Here is an 18,698-nt window from a genome sequence, read left to right on the forward strand (position 1 = left end):
TCGTAAGCTTAAAGTCAGGGTCTCTGCTCTGCTGCTGCTAAGTCGCTTAAGTCGTGTCCAACTCTGCGTGACCCCATAGACGGCAGCCCACCAGACTCCCCCATCCCTGGGATTCTCCAGGCAAGAGCACTGGATTGGGTTGCCATTTCCTTCTCCAGTGTAGGAAAGTGAAAAGTGAAAGTAAAGTCACTCAGTCGTGTCCGACTCAGCGACCCCATGGACTGCAGCCTACCAGGCTCCTCTGTCCCTGGGATTTTCCAGGCAAGAGTACTGGAGTGGCCGTCTCCCTTGCCATTGCCTTCTCCCTCTGCTCTGAGTTTATCTTATTTTTATATTTATTTGCCAGTTCAATCATTCATTAATACAACTAACAGTTTTTTAAGTGTCTCTGAGGGCTGATACCAAAAAAGAGATGAATACTCCAGTCCTTTCATTCAAATAGCTCACAGTCTCAAGAGAAGAGACATAAAAGATTGTTGCACAACAAAAATGAAAAAAAAAAAAAAAAGATTATAATAAAAGCAGCAATATGTACATGATACCGGACATAGCTTTACTGAGGTCACAAAGTAACGAGGTGAGGTGGCAAAGTAAACGAGACTTTCGGATTCAGTATCAGGCAGTTTGACTTCTTAGCTGCTTGTTAACCAGTGTGCTCTAAGGCCTCTTGATAAGATGCTCCAACTCCTGGACATTTAGGGGTAGCTGAATCACAGAGGCACTGAGTGTCAGATGCTTACTTCACATGAGGCCTTACTAATTTTTCATTTTATAATTTCCTCTTCAGACTCTACTCAGAATAGAATTCATGGTCATCTGTAATGTGACTTGCCTAATAATACCCACAGCCAAAGCTGTTTAGACACAACTCTAAGATCATTAGTATCACCCTCTGTCTTCCCAGCCTTGGTAGTTTCTCCCCATTTTGAAATCTGTTTTCACCAAGAAGTCATTCCTGGAGTTACTTTTCCTGTTGTTTGTAATATAGCATTATGAAAGTGACCCACACCGGGTAGCAGTATTGACTAACATAATCATCAAGTAAATAAAAATCAATGGTATTAGTATGGATTAACCAGTATAATTCATTGCTTCAAGTTCATTTTATTTAGAGATTTCTTCATAAACAAAACTAAAGTGATGGTGGTGGTAATAATGATGAAAGGAAAAGCTAGTTTACTGAGCTATTCTTGGCATTTTACCTATGTGCTAAAACATTTGTATTCTTAAGAAACCCTATATGGTAAGTGCTGTTATTATCTCAATTTTCTGGATAAGAAAACTGCATAAGTAACAGAACTAAGTTGCTAAGAACCAGGCTTGCCAGGCTCCAAGATCTGTGCTCTAGGAACTGAAGTACACTGCATTCTCCACGGTACTTCCAGCAAATCCTGTCTGTTTAGATCCGTGAGAATCCTGACTTATGATACTCTAGGCTTTAGGAAACCATATATATTAAATCATACTGTTGTATTATGCACACCTAAATGCATTATTTCCGTCTCGTGTGGTACATGGAAATGTTCCAAAAGCTATCATTTGGAACATGATGATTCTAGTTCTATTTTCTCTGCCTTATTAAGACTCAAGATGGAATGACTGATGTGGTCCAGACGTAGAAGAGAAGTGCTATGTTATTCTGTGTCTGACATTTTATTAGATAGAGGAAATTGATGAGCTAAGGCTGCAGGGTGATGAGAGTGCTTCATAGGCCATACAGTAAAGTCAACATTGTGTGCAGGGCAGAGAGCACTAGACTAGGAAGACCTACTTTAATTATTCCAGTTCTTTCAGTTATTAGCTGCATTTCAGAAGGGATTTAATACAGTGTAGAGCACATGGTTGACTATTAATCAGATCATATTTCCTCTCTTAAAGACAGAAACTTCAGGTATCTGATTTCTATCTAGGCTAGAAGCTAGAAGAGCTCTCCTGAGTAAAAAAGTATATTAGCGTCTTGCTTTTTCAAACCCCTCCTAATTCCCTCCTTTGACTTTCTGAATTTGGTTCTCTCGTTGCTCTTCAGTAATTTTATCTTCACTCAGAGATTAAAGGAATAAGAAGATTAAATGTGGCAATAAATTAACCACCCCCCATACTCTCCACGGAATCTTTTAAGTAAAATAAAATAAAATTAAAAGTTGGAATACAGAGTCTAGCATCACACATCTTTGATTGTTTATTTATCTTCTCAAACCCTCAGTTATCTTCTTTATCAAATGGAAATTTTTTATTCATTTAGCACATACTTTACTAGGCATCTATTGTGTAAGAGGAAGTATAGGAGCAAGGTGCTGATTTTACATTGGTGAAGAACATTCATCATACTATTCTCATAGAGCTCACAGTCTAGTGATTGTGTAGCTTCAACCTCAAAGAGTGTTATAAGAATTAATGAGAACATAGGTCATGTTTTGCCACCACATCTGGCACTTACTAATACCATAATACATTTCAACTGATAATATTTATAAAAAAATTTTATGTGGATTGTGGGTTTCAGTTCTTTTTAGCTTGTTTATATTAATATATTTGTCTCCAAAAGTATGTTCCAGAGGGAAACCATCATACTCTTCAGTAGCTCCATGGAGCATCTTGAATAGCTGAGAGAGTAGAAAAATGCACAAACTGGATTCTTATGCAGCTATAAGCCTTCTCATGGGCTTCTGGCTTTTAGGTCAGGGATGACAGTGAGAAAATTCCTGTGGGAAACATTTTCCTGGTTTCTTTTTATAGCTGAGAAAAAATTTCAGTCATTTCTCTATGATATGTAAAGAATTTGTTTATAACATAATATCAAATCCAATGTGCTTTTGAACTGAAAATAAGGCATTGATGTAATGATGAGTACCAGGAAAGCCGGAAGCCAGTGTTACAATAGCTGTTCTTGGATATGCAGTGTATTAGATGTTATAGAGGGAGACTGCATCACGAAGGAGGCATTTACAATGGGCTTTTAGATGGTACTCACTGGGTTAGAGCAAATCTTGTGTATTTTGCTTACCCATCCACACTTCATTTATTTTTGTCAATTGAGGTAAAGTTACCCATGTCTTGATTAATCTTACAATTCTATTTGCTTGTATTATTTCTCATAATTGCTTTGTTGTTATTGTTACTACTTTGCTCACAGCCCCCTTTTATTTAGGATTGATCTGACTTTTTTAGGCCCTCAGATGTAGTTAATTTATAGGAAGTAGAAAAGAGCACGGTCAAACATACATTGTAGCTTGCTAGAAGCGAGAAGTTCTGCACCTCTTCCCGAGCCCTGTCCATGACTGATTTTTGGCCCGACACCCACCAGCAGTTTTGTTGCTGTAGGGCTGATCATTGCAGTGCAAGAGCAGTCGGCAAGTTCTGCCGATTGATGGCTGAGTTCATCTATAAAAGAAATCTTACACTGAGCCCGCAGAAGACAATGTGATTAAATCTCGGCTTCTTTCTCCTTTACTAGGATGCTAGTGTGGAGGTTCTGAATTAATTTCAAAATGCATTAGCATATAATTACCATGTAGACTGGAATGAGACTTTCTAGAGTATTGGCTTTCCCTAAGCAATTAGTCCCAGAAAATACACAGGCCCAGGCATGGTGCTGTCTTGTGAATATAGGATTTATTTATAATCTTCCCTACAGGGCAAGTGTGGGAAGAGAGCTGATAGTGCCACGCAGGGACTGGAATGATTTGTCAGGTGAGGGAAGCAGCCAGAAGGAACAGCGTGGGTGGCATTTGGAAGTGTGCAGTGGATGGGCTTGCGTGTCTGGCTCCCACACCCTTCAAGACAGAGGAAGTTCATTCCCTTTGTGACATTTACCTGTAGCATAGCCTAAATTCAATCTTGTTATTTTTGTGTGTGTATAATAGGTTTATTTAAGAACCATTGAAAATACAAAGTATGAATACTACCTATATTTGCCAAGAATAAAGACACAGGACTATAGGGAAACTCAGATCTTTTTGTTTAGCAATACTTGCTTTATAAGAGGAAAGCCCTGAAATTATTAAATGACTGACTCAGGTCCATATAGGTGCTTTATGACACACTGCTGTCTGAGGGTGCTTACCACCACACCAGTCCAAAAGGTCGATCCTTCACTTGTTGCCAGCGAATTATTTTTGAAATCTTTCGGAAGACTTAGATGTGATTTAGAAGTACACTATAGTGAATAAATTACTAGGTTTTAGACATTCATAGATAAGATTCCATTTTACAGTCAAAAGTTTCCATCTTCTTATACTGGGCCCTTCAGATTATTACCATACAGATGAATGTAATTTTCTAAAGTATGCTTCTTAATGCATTAATTATGCCCTAAGAGATCTCACAGAATAAAATGTCCTATTGTGGAAACACTAGTTTGAGGACCAGAAAGAAGAGTAAAGGATTTCAAAATTGTAGTAAAATGATTCTTCCAGCAGTTTGATTAACAGAAATAGGTTTGTGAGAGCTAAAAATACAAAAAAAAAAATTGATAAACATTTTTTATTGTGGCAATAGTGTCAAAATACATCAAATTTTACTTTTTAAATATGTGATTTATTATATGTATTATGTCTCAATAAAGCTGCTAAAAATGAGTTGATCGTCCCGACAGAAACTATAAGTAAGTCCTGAATATAACTTCACATATGCAAAGCTGAAGTTGCATGATGCAGCCTAATTCATAGCTCTGAAAGTCAACAGAAGAACGTGGTGTTGGCTGAGTGGCCAGTGTCACACATAAAATTGTCCTGGGATCCCAGAGGGGTGTATGTTTTTCCTTCCTTTCAAGTGCAGTCTCCCTTGTCATTAAAACATTGTAACTCATACTTATCTGTATTTTGCTTAATTATCTTCCCTAAGTAATCCATTGTATTACATCCAAATTAAGTTACAAAAAGATGAGTTTATTAAAAGAAATCAGAGGTAGGGGAGCTATACTGGGAATTGAGTTGACACTGAGCATTCATAATCTGCTAGGCTTTGCTAAAGTCTTTACAAGCATTCTCTCTCTTTTTTTAACAAAAGTAGATGCTGTTTTAGTACCCATTTTTCAGATAAGGAAACTGAAACATGAGGGGCAGAATCAACATGAAGACACTGACTTTTCAGACTCTAAAGGCTATGTTCTTAAGGTTAGTTCTGGGTGGGATAATGATTCTGGAAGATGATCATGAATTTTTCATCATTCTGTAGTTTTGGTTGAACTAGATTAACCCAGTGCTAGTTTAGAATATCAGAGATAATTTTTTATGATATAATACCCTGTTACTCTTTTTATCTCCTTAAAATTTAATGCCACTTGGAATTTATTAAAAGAAGACTGCAGTCAGTGAAATTATACCCATCTCTCAAGAAACAAAGAAGAAAAATAATCTTTTTTTTTTTTTGAGGTTGTTCTTGCCTGATTTGAGAGCTCATCTATGCTTCATAATTTAAGAGCTTTCACCCTCAGTGCCATTATAGAGTTAAAATTTTATTTCGGCTGTAGGAAATAGTCTGTAAAGCCTTACTCATACTGTTTGGCCTGGTTCTTTTCTGTGTTTCCTGGAGTGAAGTCTTTGAGTTCTACTCTTGGATTTTTGTTTCTGTCTCTGGGTGGTTGGGGGAAGTTTTTTGAATTATGTGGTCGTACATCATTATCTTTATGCTGCTGAAATATTTAGGCCAAAACTTGATATTCTTACTGATCTTTTGGAGGAATGCAATCATTTAATTTTTATTTTCACAGTCCTCAGTATTGCTCTACAAGAGCTTTAAGTGGGATCACTACAGTGAACCACACTGTCTTAAAATTAGGAAGGGAAAGTGACATGGAAAAAAAAGTAAAAATGAAGATGTTCAAAGGAACTCAATTACTGTGGAAGCTTATAAAAAATAGGCAGCGGAATGTACGCAGGGGAAGAAAGGTACCAGTGGATTTCAGGAAGGAAGGAATAAGTGGATTTCAGCAGTGATTCTCCAGACTCTCCTTTCTGCAGTTTTCCCTCGGTCTCATATATCCCATATCAGGGTAGTTGTCCAGGCTTCTGGTCCCTCCTTTTACCAATTTCTTCCCCACTCACTTCCAGCCCCATTCATGGTCATACTGAGATGCAGGCTGGAAAGATATGCTCTTAGGTTATGGAGAAGTGCTTCCTTATATCAGCCTCATCATACTTTTTTTTTCTATATTTTGCTTTGTGTGCTAAGTTGTTTCAGTCATATCTGACTCTTTGCAACCCTCTGGACGGTAGCCCGCCAGGCTCCTCTGTCCATGGGATTCTTACAGTTAAAATTTCTTACAGTCACCATGCAGGCTTTTTATGTAATTACTTATTTATTTATTTTGCTCTTTGAATCTCTGGTGATTTATGACATTGTTCTTTGTTGTTCAGTTGCTAAGTTGGATCCGACTTTTTGTAACCCCATGGATTGCAGCATTTCAGGCTTCCCTATCCTCCACGATCTCCTGGAGTTTTCATGTCCATTGAGTCAGTGATGCTCTCTAACCATCTCATCCTTTATGACATTATTTCATCACAGATTACTGTAAGGATAACCACTGCTCACACATGAGGTGTTCCAAATTTACTCATAATTCAGGAATGAGATACTTTATGTTCTCTCAAAATGAGTCAAAAAGTCATCATTCTGCATATTTACAATATTTAAGCAACGTGAAGGATAACTAAAAGATCAAGAATTTAAAATGGCATATGTTCAAGACCATGTAATCTTAAGGCACAAAGCTCGAAAGGCAAGTGTTAATGAAATTCTTATTCCAGGTTTGACTTACTAACAATATCAAGCACCTGCTTGAACTCATCACAAACATGGGTCATGTATGTGTGTTTTAATTTTAGTTTGTAAGTGAAGTGAAAGTTGCTCAGTCATATCCAACTCTTTGTGACCCCATGGACTGTAATACTAGAGTGTGTAGCCTTTCCCTTCTTCAGGGGAATCTTCCCAACCCAGGGATAGAACCCAGGTCTCCCGCATTGCAGGCAGATTCTTTACCAGCTGAGCCACAGGGGAAGCCCAAGAATACTGGAGTGAGTAGCCTATTCATTCTCCAGCAGATCTTTCCAACCCAGGAATCAAACCGGGGTCTCCTGTATTGCAGGTGGATTCTTTACCAGCTGAGCTATCAGGGAAGCCCATTGTTTGTAAGAGGTAGGTCTAAAATCAGTAATCCAACCTGAAAACCAGCTGTTCCACCCAAAGCAGTAGGCTTGTGCCAATTTCACATCCTGTTAGGAAAAATTATGTATTACATGTCAACCCCATCAGTTTCCCAAAATACAACTAAAGTATTCTAGTGTAATATATACAAAGATATTATATATAGGTAACATTAATCATGTGAAGTATCTAATATTACTTCCAAATCACCAAACACTATGGTTGCTAACACACAGCTACTTTATATGCACTACCATGGCTTCCGTTAGCTCTGCCAACATCTATGCTATACATCCTCCTTGTTAACTCTGAGTGTGTGGCTTAAAACATCTCCCTGTGGTTCTGTACTTGAAATGAAACTTTGACCTTTTCCCTCAGTTTTTTGTTTAAAATCTTTTACTTTGTATTGAGGGGTATAGATACATTTTTTTTCTTTATAAGATAAGAATTTACTGAAAAATATTATATTGAGAGAGATAGAGATTCTATGAAGTTTGAATATTAAAAATCAAAGGGTATTAGAAATGTTACCTGGGAAGGTATACCCATATATATTTTCTGCCCTTTAAAAAAAAGGTTTTTTTTTTAACATCTACAAAGTAAACAGAATAACATAATGAAATTATTTTGTATAGCTATCACATAACTCAACAATTACTAACACTCTGTCATTCAGGTATCAACTATAGCTTCATATACCCACCCCTACTCAGAATATTATTATTTTTATAGGCATGTGTGTATGCGTATATGTGCTAAAATTTACATAACATGAAATTCACAGGATTTATCTATGCAACTGTGACAGTTGTGTACACTTGTATTACCCAAACACTTATCTTTTCTCTCTCCACAGAAACTTTTATGGGGTGTTGATTCAAGTGACTTCCTCATTTTAAATTATTTGTTGTTGTTGTTGTTGTTTTGTAATTGAATTGAATTTGGAGTTCTTTATATGTTCTGGAAATATTCTGGATGCTAGTTCTTTATCAGATAGACACAGCAATGAAAATGTTTTGAAGGCAAGAGAAAAAATTTCTAGTAGCATAGGTTATTGGAGTAAAGTGCTCATCAGATCATGTGTCTGAAAGAAGCAGCTATTATGTTGGCCCTTGCTAGTTTGGGAGTCTTGACTTCTAGTGTGTTCTGATGTTCTTGGAAGAAGGAATCCCAGGTCGCTGTTCACTTGAGATCCTGTTTACTTATGTGACTCAGTTCAGTCACTCAGTTGTGTCCGACTCTTTGCAATCCCATGGACTGCAGCATACCAGGCCTCCCTCTCCATCACCAACTCCTGGAGCCTGCTAAAACTCATGTCCATCAAGTCAGTGATGCCATCCAACCATCTCAACCTCTGTCATCCCCTTCTTCTCCTGCCTTCAGTCTTTCCCAGCATCAGGGTCTTTTCCAACGAGCAGATGACCCACAAACTACAGAACAATTATACCAAAGAAATTTTTGCCAAGAAATTCTCGCACTGTTAAGACAGCTCTAGGACCCAAAACAGATTTCCCAACCTAGGTATCTGGCAAAGAAACTGAGAACCCCTAGGGAATTTGACTTCGGAATCTAGTGGGATTTGATTATAGAGCTTCCACAGCACTGGGGAAACAGACTCTTGGAGGGCACAAACAAAAGCATGTGAGCACCAGGACCCAGGACAAAGGAGCTGTGTACCCACAGGAGACTGAGCCAGACTTGCCTGTGAGTTCCAGGAATCTCTGGTGGAGGCGTGGGTCGACAGTGGCCTGCTGGAGGGTCAGGGCACTGAATACAACAGTGCGGGCGTAAGTCCTTTTGAAGGAGGTTGCCATTACCCCTACCATTGTTCAGCCTCAGGCCAAACAACAGGAAGGGAACACAGGCCTGAACATCAACAGGAAATTGGATTAAAGATTTCCTTAACATGGCCCTGCCCATCAGAATGAGACCCAGATTTCCCCACAGTCAGTCTCTCTCATCAGGAAGCTTCCCCAAGCCTCTTATCCTTATCCATCAGAGGGCAGGCAGTATGAATACCACAAGCACAGAAAACTAACCAAACTGATCACATGGATCACAGCCTTGTCTAACTCAGTGAAATGAGCCATGCTGTGTAGGGCCACCTAAGATGGATGGGTTATGGTGGAGAGTTCTGACCAAATATGGTCCACTGGAGTAGGGAATAGCAAACCACTTCAGTATTCTTGCCTTGAGAACCCCTTGAGCAGTATGAAAAGACAAAAAGATATGACACTTATGTGACATTAATAGAGATAGGATGTAATGCCTCAGCATCCTAGGAAAGAAAGACTCCTCTGCAATATGAATGAGCCCTTAGAAGTAGATTAAACTTTTGACTCCATTCATGCATTCCTTTCTATGACCTGCCGATAATACAAAGTTAGCCACAGATACCTACTTCATTTGGTCAAGTGAACCAGCCTATAGCAACTAGGGCAGCTTCCATAGAACCACTAAGAATCAGAGGAATGTCTATGTGTGCTGCATGCTAAGTCACTTCAGCCGTGTCTGGCTCTTTGCAACCCAACGGACTGTAGCCCGCCAGGCTCCTCTGTCCGTGGGATTCTCCAGGCAAGAAGACTGGAGCGGTTTGTTGTGCCCTCCTCTAGGGGATCAGAGCAACACATAAACATATTTCTCTGCTCACTTCCTTGAAGTCAATATTTTTCTATAGTGTTAGGATTCAAAGGAGTATCTTTTACTATTTTCCCAGTATATCAAATTTAGAGAGATGTGAACTACAAGCTACTATACTTTGCCTTCAGAAAGCACTTCAATTTAATTTGTTCTATTTGAGAGAAAATAAATCTCTCATGCTTTAGCCTTGTAAACAAATGTGTTTCTTCACAAGAAACAGATTAAATGAAGTCACGAAAGACCTTATTTCAGCACTGTGTTCATTAAACTTAGTCCTTAAAACCTGTTCCTTGGCTCAAACTATTAAGTTGTTAGAGCTTGACCTGTATTATTTTGTCTTTTGAGGAAAAGAAATCAATGTGAAATTTATTCAGAAATACTGTTTCATTCCAGTGAAACTGTGTTTCCACGTGGGTGGCAGTCATCATCCCTGTTCCATTCTTGCCTCGCTTCCCCTTTCTTCCCTTCAGTTCTCCCATCTGCAAAATTGAAAGCAGTGATTTGGAAAGTGAGGATGGTTTTTCATGGGGGCTAGTGACCAAGATTTTTGGAAGGGGAAAATATTTTATAAAGTCTTGTTTGAACAGGACTTGGTTACCTCTATTCTGTTAGTCTATACCCCACCCCCAAAGCTATATGCATGGTTCCTAGGAAGAGACCTACAGTTTCCTACCTGCGTATCTTTTCACATACGGGAATAGCTTTTCTGCAGTCCTGGTGTTCTTAGTGCCCCTCAGTTCACCCTAGGCCTGCTAGGATTCCACAAGACCCACCTACCCACCTGCAAGGAGAAATGATCATCTCTTGCTTTACACCTGCATCCATCACATGGCAATGCATTTATCTGTGTCCAAGACCCTGTCACTTACTAGAGTACCAGGTGTATGTGTGCAAGAACCATATCTGACCGAGTAAAAGCAATTCCAGTAAAGTAACTTTCAGAGAATGGGTATCTAGAACATACTTCATGCTCAATACATGGCAGCTGTGGTGATGATGGTAATGAAAATTCCTGTTTCCTCATCACTTGCACAATGACTGTTGAATAAGTGAATAAATTGATAGGTATGGCACACATCTATTATACTTTTATTGGAATATTTCTTGGTCTGGAATTTCTATTTTTTGAGACCCTGTTAATTGGATTTAAAATTTCTTAGGATTAAAAAAAACAACCAACTGTATAGCACATGGAAGTCGGCTGAATCCTGGATGGGAAGGGAGTTTGGGGGAGAATGGATACGTGTGTATATATGGCTGAGTCCCTTCACTGTTCACTTGAAACTATCACAGCATTGTTAATCAATCGGCTATATCCCAATACAAAATCAAAAGTTTAAAAAAATAGGCAGGAAAAGTTGCTTATCCTGTGACTTTTACCCCCATCTCCATACTTTTAGGAGTGGTTTCTAATTATTAATAGGACAGGCTTTTGGACTCAGACAGATTTGGCTCTAAATACTGTGGTCAAGTTCCTAAAACTCAGTAAGTCTCAATTTCTCAATCTGTAAAATGAGGTGGTTAATGCATTTCTCTACTGATTTGTGTGAAAGAATGCATCTAAGGCATGTGTGTACGTGTGTATATGCATGTGTAGTGTATGTGCTTTGTATGTTGTGAGCACTTATAAGTGGTATTGTTACAAAGTAGTTACAAAATATCAATATAAAAACACTGGCTATCACCTTAAATCCCACCAGTCAAAGATACCATCATCATTGACAGTTGAGATACTTACAGAGCTTTCTTTAGACCCGGATGGAAACTTTTACATAAACAAAAATAACGGGACAAATAGGTTACATTGTGTTTGGTCATATTCACTTTATAATGTTAGCCTTATATGGCAATGGATTTAGATCTGTATCATTCTCCTTTACCTCCTTTTAATGACAACAGTTTTGCATTTATTGATGTATGAAGACAAATATAATAAACCTTTTATTGATGAATGTCTAGTTTTTCCTATTATAAGTTATAGTCATGATAAGTATTTTGACACCTTTGTCTTTAATCTTTTGGGAATACATTCTTACAAGTGGAAGTGCTAGATCAAAAATTAAACCATAAGAAGATCCATCAAGTTATGAACACTTAGGATTTGTTTGTTTTCTACATCTATGTTAAAGTCAGTAAGAGTGTTTATTAAAGAAAAAAGTTAACGTATAGATAATGTTTGCAAATGTAAAGTCTAGAATATATTTATAAGTGAGTTAGGGAGGACTCTCAGATTTCATCAGCAATTTCAGTTACTTGACTTATAACTCAATTTTTAATAATAATTTATTACCATTCATAATAAATCATACTACTTAATAAAAGCATGGGTAAAGGGTATATTTTAACATGATATTCAAACCTCAGGCAAACCTGTTGCTTGAACTAAATTTTAATTTTTGTATAATTAATATTTCTGATCTAAGCTTAGAAATCAAAGCTGATTACCTTTTACTTCCAATTTGGTATATTTTTGAATAGACTTAATTGAGCTACTTACTCTCCAGTATAAATTTATATTCATGTTCAATTTAATTATGGAAAATTGAGTAATTGAAACCTATCTCTTCATGATATTTTTGAATAATTTTATTAAAACAAATGTCATTAAGGACCACTAAAGTGAAAATTTATGTAGTATAACAAAAGGATTTCTGTTTATTTTTGCTGAATTGTTTCTGGATTAACCCTAATTCTACTTCTTCTATAAGTTACACATAAAATATTACGATTAAGTATTCCATCTCTAGTATCTAAATAGAGTTTAGCTTAAATCATTGTTTTTTGTTCACCACCACCCCTCTTCCCCCTTGACCACCCCCTCCCCCGGCTCAGCTATAGTAGCAGAAACCAGCTCATGATGTTTCGGAAATATGGATCAAAATGAAAACCTATTATATCCTTGTTGGCCAAAAAGAAGTTTGTTCAGGCTTTTTATGCTATTTATAAGTTTTACAAATAACAGATGTTTCTTATTTGGGGCTATTGTTTTCAGTGTCTAGAACTGTTGTTAAGTTGTTCCTGAATGCCATTTCATTCAGCTGGAAGTTCAGAACCTTGGAAGATGAGCTATGATAAAATATTTGTGTCATTCTGGGACCAAGGATAATGGAACTGAGACAGAAGTTACTGACCCTGTGGAGGATTTCAGAAAGGCCTTTTGTCCATAGTCAGAGGGCTTCCCAGGGGATGCAGTGGTAAAAATCTGCCTCCCAATGCAGAAGACACAGGAGACGTGGGTTCAGTCCTTGGATCAGGAAGATCCCCTGGAATAGGAAAGGCAACCTGTTCCAGTATTCTTGCCTAGAAAGTTTCATGTTCAGAGGAGTCTGGTGGGCTATACGTAGCCCATGGGGTCACAAAGAGTTGGACATGACTGAATGATTGAACATGCACACACCCAGTAATTAGGAAAGACAAACACAGATGAAAAAAACAGAATTATAGCTCAAGAGAATGAAAATCTCGTTTATACAGAAAGCCTTTTTCCTTTGTCCTTTTTCCCCCTTCTGAATGCCAAGGTAAATTACTGTGTGTCTGAAAGAGTCTAAGACTAGGAGGTAGAGTCACACTTGGAGGTATAAATTAATGTTTATAAATTAGAAGTCCCTGATAGTGTATTGGTAGAGACTTTTCACTGGTAAAGAACAGAAATTAGCTCAAGGCAATTTAACTCAAAGAAGGGGAATTTATTGGAATGGTATGTGTGTCCCTCCTAGAACCTGAAGATTAGGATGCCTGGTGGCCTTAGAAGGTGGTGGCTTTTCCTATCCCTTTATCCATGTGGCATATTATGGCTACATGAGGCTAAAAGAGAAGTAGAGAATTGCTGCATGTGGTTTAGCCTTAGTTTAAACACCTCTCAGAGGAGAGAATCTTGATGGTCCTGGCCTGTGTCATATGTCTCCCAGTTTTAGCCTGGAGTGGCATGACAAGCAGTACTAACTTGACTGTCAATCATGATGGATGGCGTTTGTGATGGGAAGGGTTGAATGACCATCCCTTCTAAAGAAAAGTAGTTGTGTGCTGGCAGCAACCCCCCAAATCTCTACTACATCCCCAGTCTGGTCTGGCTTTCTCACTTGGTAATATGGAAATCAAGATGAAGTGGCATAAAATATACTTCCAATTGTCATGGCTGGATGAATGTGGGAAAAACTATTTATCATCCAAACTGGGTTACATTTGAGAGAAGGCACACTATAAATAGCGGGAGCAACATGTGTAAATTGGATTGTCCCGGATTTTAAAATATGGTTACCCTTGAGTGGAAGAGTTGTGCATCTCAGATTTTAACATAATAAATAGATTATTTAGAGGGAATTGGAATACCAAGTCAGTACTAAGGAGAGTTCTTTCTACCATTATTAGATAGTATCAAAGATGAAGATATATCCAAATAATTTATTATTCTTTCCATGTATCATTGAGTCACTCTTTAAAGGAGAAACTTTGGGAAAGCACTGAGTTTCTCTACTTCTTAGTTTACTGGAAGTAAATGGAAAATAATATCTTTTCCAATTTCTAGATAATCTGAATGATCACTTACATTCTGAAAAGATGAAATATTTTAATTGTTTTTCTTTGGCTTGGTTTAGAAAAAACTTTAAAAGGTGATCAATGTTTCTATAATGAAATGTTATATAATTGTTACATGTTTCTATAATCATCATTTCTGTAATGAAAAAGTTGTAGTAAGCATATACTACTGTTCAGGGTGCAGCTTGTTTACACAAGAAGAAAGGTACAGTCCATACAGTATGTACGGAACTACATACTGCATTAGGGATTTCAAAAGCCTAACAGAGTTTCCAGGCCTTACCTTCATACACTGTGATAAAATGCTTGATTCTGACTTGTGTTGTGCTGTATCACATGTTTGCTGTCTTGTCCAACTCTCTGTGCCCCCATGGACTATATCCCATCAATCTCTGTCCATGGGATTCTCCAGGTAAGAATACTGGAGGGGGTTGCTATTTCCTCCTCCAGGGAATCTTCCTGATACAAGGATTGAACCTGCATCCCCTGCATTGGCAGGCAGATTCAATTCTAACTTGTGTATATCAAAATTCCAGGACCTAAGATGGAAGGTGTCCAGCGCAGAGTTTATTTAATAGATACCTTTACAAAGATGACTTTAGAAATCAGCTGAGTTTTATGTGCACCATACAGATGATATGACCTCTAGGTGTGCCTTAAGAATACAGGGTTTTCAACTAATATTTAAATCAAGCTCTTGGATGCCAGTTTCATCATCTGGTGAAAGTGCATAACACCCAGCCCTTCTAAGATTTAACTGCGAACCTGTGCATCAAGAGCTTTGCAGTGTTTGGCACAGAGTAAGCACTCAATGACTGATAGCTATTAATAATTAGAATTAACCTGAAAACCTTCCAGGAGGTGTAAAACGCTTTCTTTCCTGTCTATGCTATACTTGGAAGATGCCCTTTATCTATTGTTTAAACAACAGAAAACAGCAGCTTCTCAGAAATAGGGTAAGTGACAACCTAAAGTTAATTTGCATAAAATCCATCATATTCTTTCTAATTACTTATTGAATTTTCTCTGGAATGTGTTTCCTTAGAAATAAAGAAATATAAAGGTCACTTATGTTGTTGGAAGCTGTATACCTTTTATTTACATAGTGAAGTTGCTTTCTAAACAATGAGATCTAGAGAACACAAAAGAGATCTTCCTCTCCTGAAACTCAGAGGACTGCTAATATGTAATTTGTGAAGCCAGAAAAGAGGCTTTGTCTTGGAGTTTTTTTATCCAAAGATCTGCATTTTCCTTTTACATTTAATCCTGTAAAATCAAGTTTCACTCTATCTGCATTTTCCTTTTACATTTAATCCTATAAAATCAAGTTTCACTCTATCTTCAGTTTCCCATTCTGTTCCCAGTTTTCCACTCAGTAGCAGAGTCTCTCCAGAGGTCTCTGAACATTGGCAGAGAGCAGCTGGCTTAGCAGTAAATGCCACAGTTGCTGGCACTGGAAAAACATCGCCAGCAAGCAAGCTGCCTTGCTGTTCCACTGCCAGGGCCTCTGAATATTCAGAAACAGCACCATGAAAGACATACAACTTCAGATTTACGCTTAGGTAAATTAAAATTAATGACTTGGTTCCTTCATTTGAGCTGTGATTTTTTCTTCTTAGAATAATAGTGCCATGAGTTCTATTCTATCAAAATGGAGAATTGCAACTAAAAAAAAAGGGCATATCCATAAACATGAAACAGTTCAATTTTCTATTTGCTCAAGTTTTTGCTAATTAAAAAAAAAAACAACTTTTTTTTTTCTTAAACGTCAATTGTGTTGAAGGTTAGAGCCCACCTCAGAGACAGCATACTAGCAGTTGAGTAATGGAAGTATTCCTTTTACTCAGGGATCTGTGATTCAGTGCCTCCTCGTTGAGCCGCCACTGTATGCAAGGTATGTGTGAAAGCTGGGGAATACATAGAGGAGGTTGCAGGTTCTTACCCTCAGTTACTGTCGTGTGCCTGCACTGATGCTCTCTACCTGACAGAGGCTAGCTTTACCATGTGGGTGCAGTACAAGTGTAATAAGAGAAACTTTTTTAAACCTAGTGCCACAGAATTTGGGCTTCTCTGGTGGCTCGGTGATATAGGGTCTTGAAGATCCCTTGGAGAAGGAAATGGCAACCCATACCAATATTCTCGCTGGGAAATCTCATGGGCAGAGGAGCCTGGTGGGCTACAGTCCAAGGGGCCACAAAAAGTTGGATATGACTTAGCAACTGAGCACACACGCAGGCCACAGAGTTCAAAGACAGGAATGTTGCATAGGTCATGGTTTAGGAAACACTTTCTGAAAGCAGACTACAGACACAGTGGGGAAGAGTGCCAGGCACTGGTCAAGCGTATTCCATGCATCATCTCAATTTAAAATTGTGATTTAAACTTTCTTATTTTCAGTTCACTATCCATTAAAGAGATTAAGAAATAGAGTTAGCAAAAAAGACGATCATGCTAGACATACTATGTTGTAGCCGGGCTTTGTCACTTAATATATTTTGGATATTTTTTTATGTCATTAACCATGCTTTCTCACATTACTCTTAATGACTGCATGACTTATTTATTTTTCTAATAGCTAAGTTAGGTAAGAAGATGTAAATATAAAAAAAATAAAACCATGAAAGTATTAGGAGAAAATATATTATATGGATGGTGGGCACTCAAAAATTTTAGTTTTTATTTTTTCAGAGCAGACAAATTGAGAGGAAGATTAAAGAGATGTCCTGTGTAACCCTTTCCCCCACACATGCACAGCTTCCCTCATTATCAATATCCCCTTCTGGAGTGGTGCATACATTACAATTGATGAACCTACATTGACCCATTGTTATCACTCAGAGTTCATAGTTTACATTAGTGCTCACTCTGGGTGTTGGACATTCCATGTTGTTGTTGTTTGGTTGCTAAGTCATGTCCAACTCTTTTGTGACCCCCATGGACAATAGCTCGCCAGGCTCCTCTGTCTGTGGGATTTCCCAGGCAAGAATATTGGAGCGGGTTGCCATTTCCTTCTCCCGGGGATCTTCCTGAACCAGGGATCAAACTTGAGGCTCCTGCATTGGCAGGCGGATTCTTTACCACGGAGCCACCAGGGAAGCCCCTGTATGTTCTACATGCTGTGTGCTCAGTCGTTCAGTTGTGTCCTACTCTCTTTAATCCTGTAGACTGTTGCCCACCAGGCTCCTCTCTCCATTGGATTATCCTGGCAAGAATACTAGAGTGCGTAGCCATTTCCTCCTTCAGGGATCTTCCTGACCCGGGGATCAAACCTATATCTCCTGTATTTCCAGCGTTGGCAGACAAATTCTTTACCACTAAGTCACCATGATGGCATGTATCCATCATCAGAGTACCATACAGAGTTTGGGTATTTTTAAAGATATGTCATATGAAAAAGACAGAAACCTTAATCCCTGGGAGCTCAGTTGGTAGAGAATCCACCTGTAGTACAGGATACCCTGGTTTGATTCCTGGGTCAGGAAGATCCGCTTGAGAAGGGATAGGCTACCCACTCCAGTATTCTTGGGCTTCCCCTGTGGCTCAGCTGGTAAAGAATCTGACTACAATGTGGGAGACCTGGGTTTGATGCCTGGGTTGGACTGTATACTCCACGGGGTTGCAAAGAGTAGGACACTACTGAGCCACTTTCACTTTAACAGGAAAGGTGAGTAGTTTTAATGCTTAAAAGTTAAAAACTCTTTGGATATCAGTTTAGTTCAGTCATGCAGTTGTGTCCGACTCTTTGTGATCCCGTGAGCTGCAGCACTCCAGGCCTCCCTGACCAACACCAACTCCCAGAGCCTACCCAAACTCATGTCCATTGAGTTGGTGATTCCATCCAGCCATCTCATCCTCTGTCGTCCCCTTCTCCTCCTGCCCTCAATCTTTCCCACCATCAGGGTCTTTTCAAATGAGTCAGCTCTTTGCATCAGGTGGCCAAAGTGTTGAAGTTTCAGCTTTAGCATCAGTCCTTCCAATGAATATTCAGGACTGATTTTCTTTAGAACTGACTGGTTGGATCTCCTTGCAGTCCAAGAGACTCTCAAGAGTCTTCTCCAATACCACAGTTCAAAAGCATCAATTCTTCAGTGCTCAGCTTTCTTTATAGTCCAACTCTCACATCCATACATGACTACTGGAAAAACCATAGCCTCGACTAGATGGACCTTTGTTGGCAAAGTAATGTCTCTGCTTTTTAATATGCTGTCTAGGTTGGTCATAGCTTTCCTTCCAAGGAGTAAGCATCTTTAAATTTCATGGCTGCCATCACCATCTGGAGTGATTTTGGAGCACCCCCAAATAAAGTCTCTCATTGTTTCCACTGTTTCCCCATCTATTTTCCATGAAGTGATGGGACCAGATGATATGATCTTCGTTTT

The 18,698-nt window shown here is 38.6% G+C and overlaps 1 protein-coding gene across 3 annotated transcripts in view; it reads left to right on the top strand.

The window, feature by feature from the left end:
* Positions 1-18,698, top strand: part of PATJ (PATJ, crumbs cell polarity complex component) — a 386,097-nt gene that overhangs the window by 221,567 nt on the left and 145,832 nt on the right. The window lies entirely within an intron of this gene.

Source organism: Capra hircus, chromosome 3, assembly GCF_001704415.2.
Source record: "Capra hircus breed San Clemente chromosome 3, ASM170441v1, whole genome shotgun sequence".
Classification (NCBI taxonomy): Eukaryota; Metazoa; Chordata; class Mammalia; order Artiodactyla; family Bovidae; genus Capra; species Capra hircus.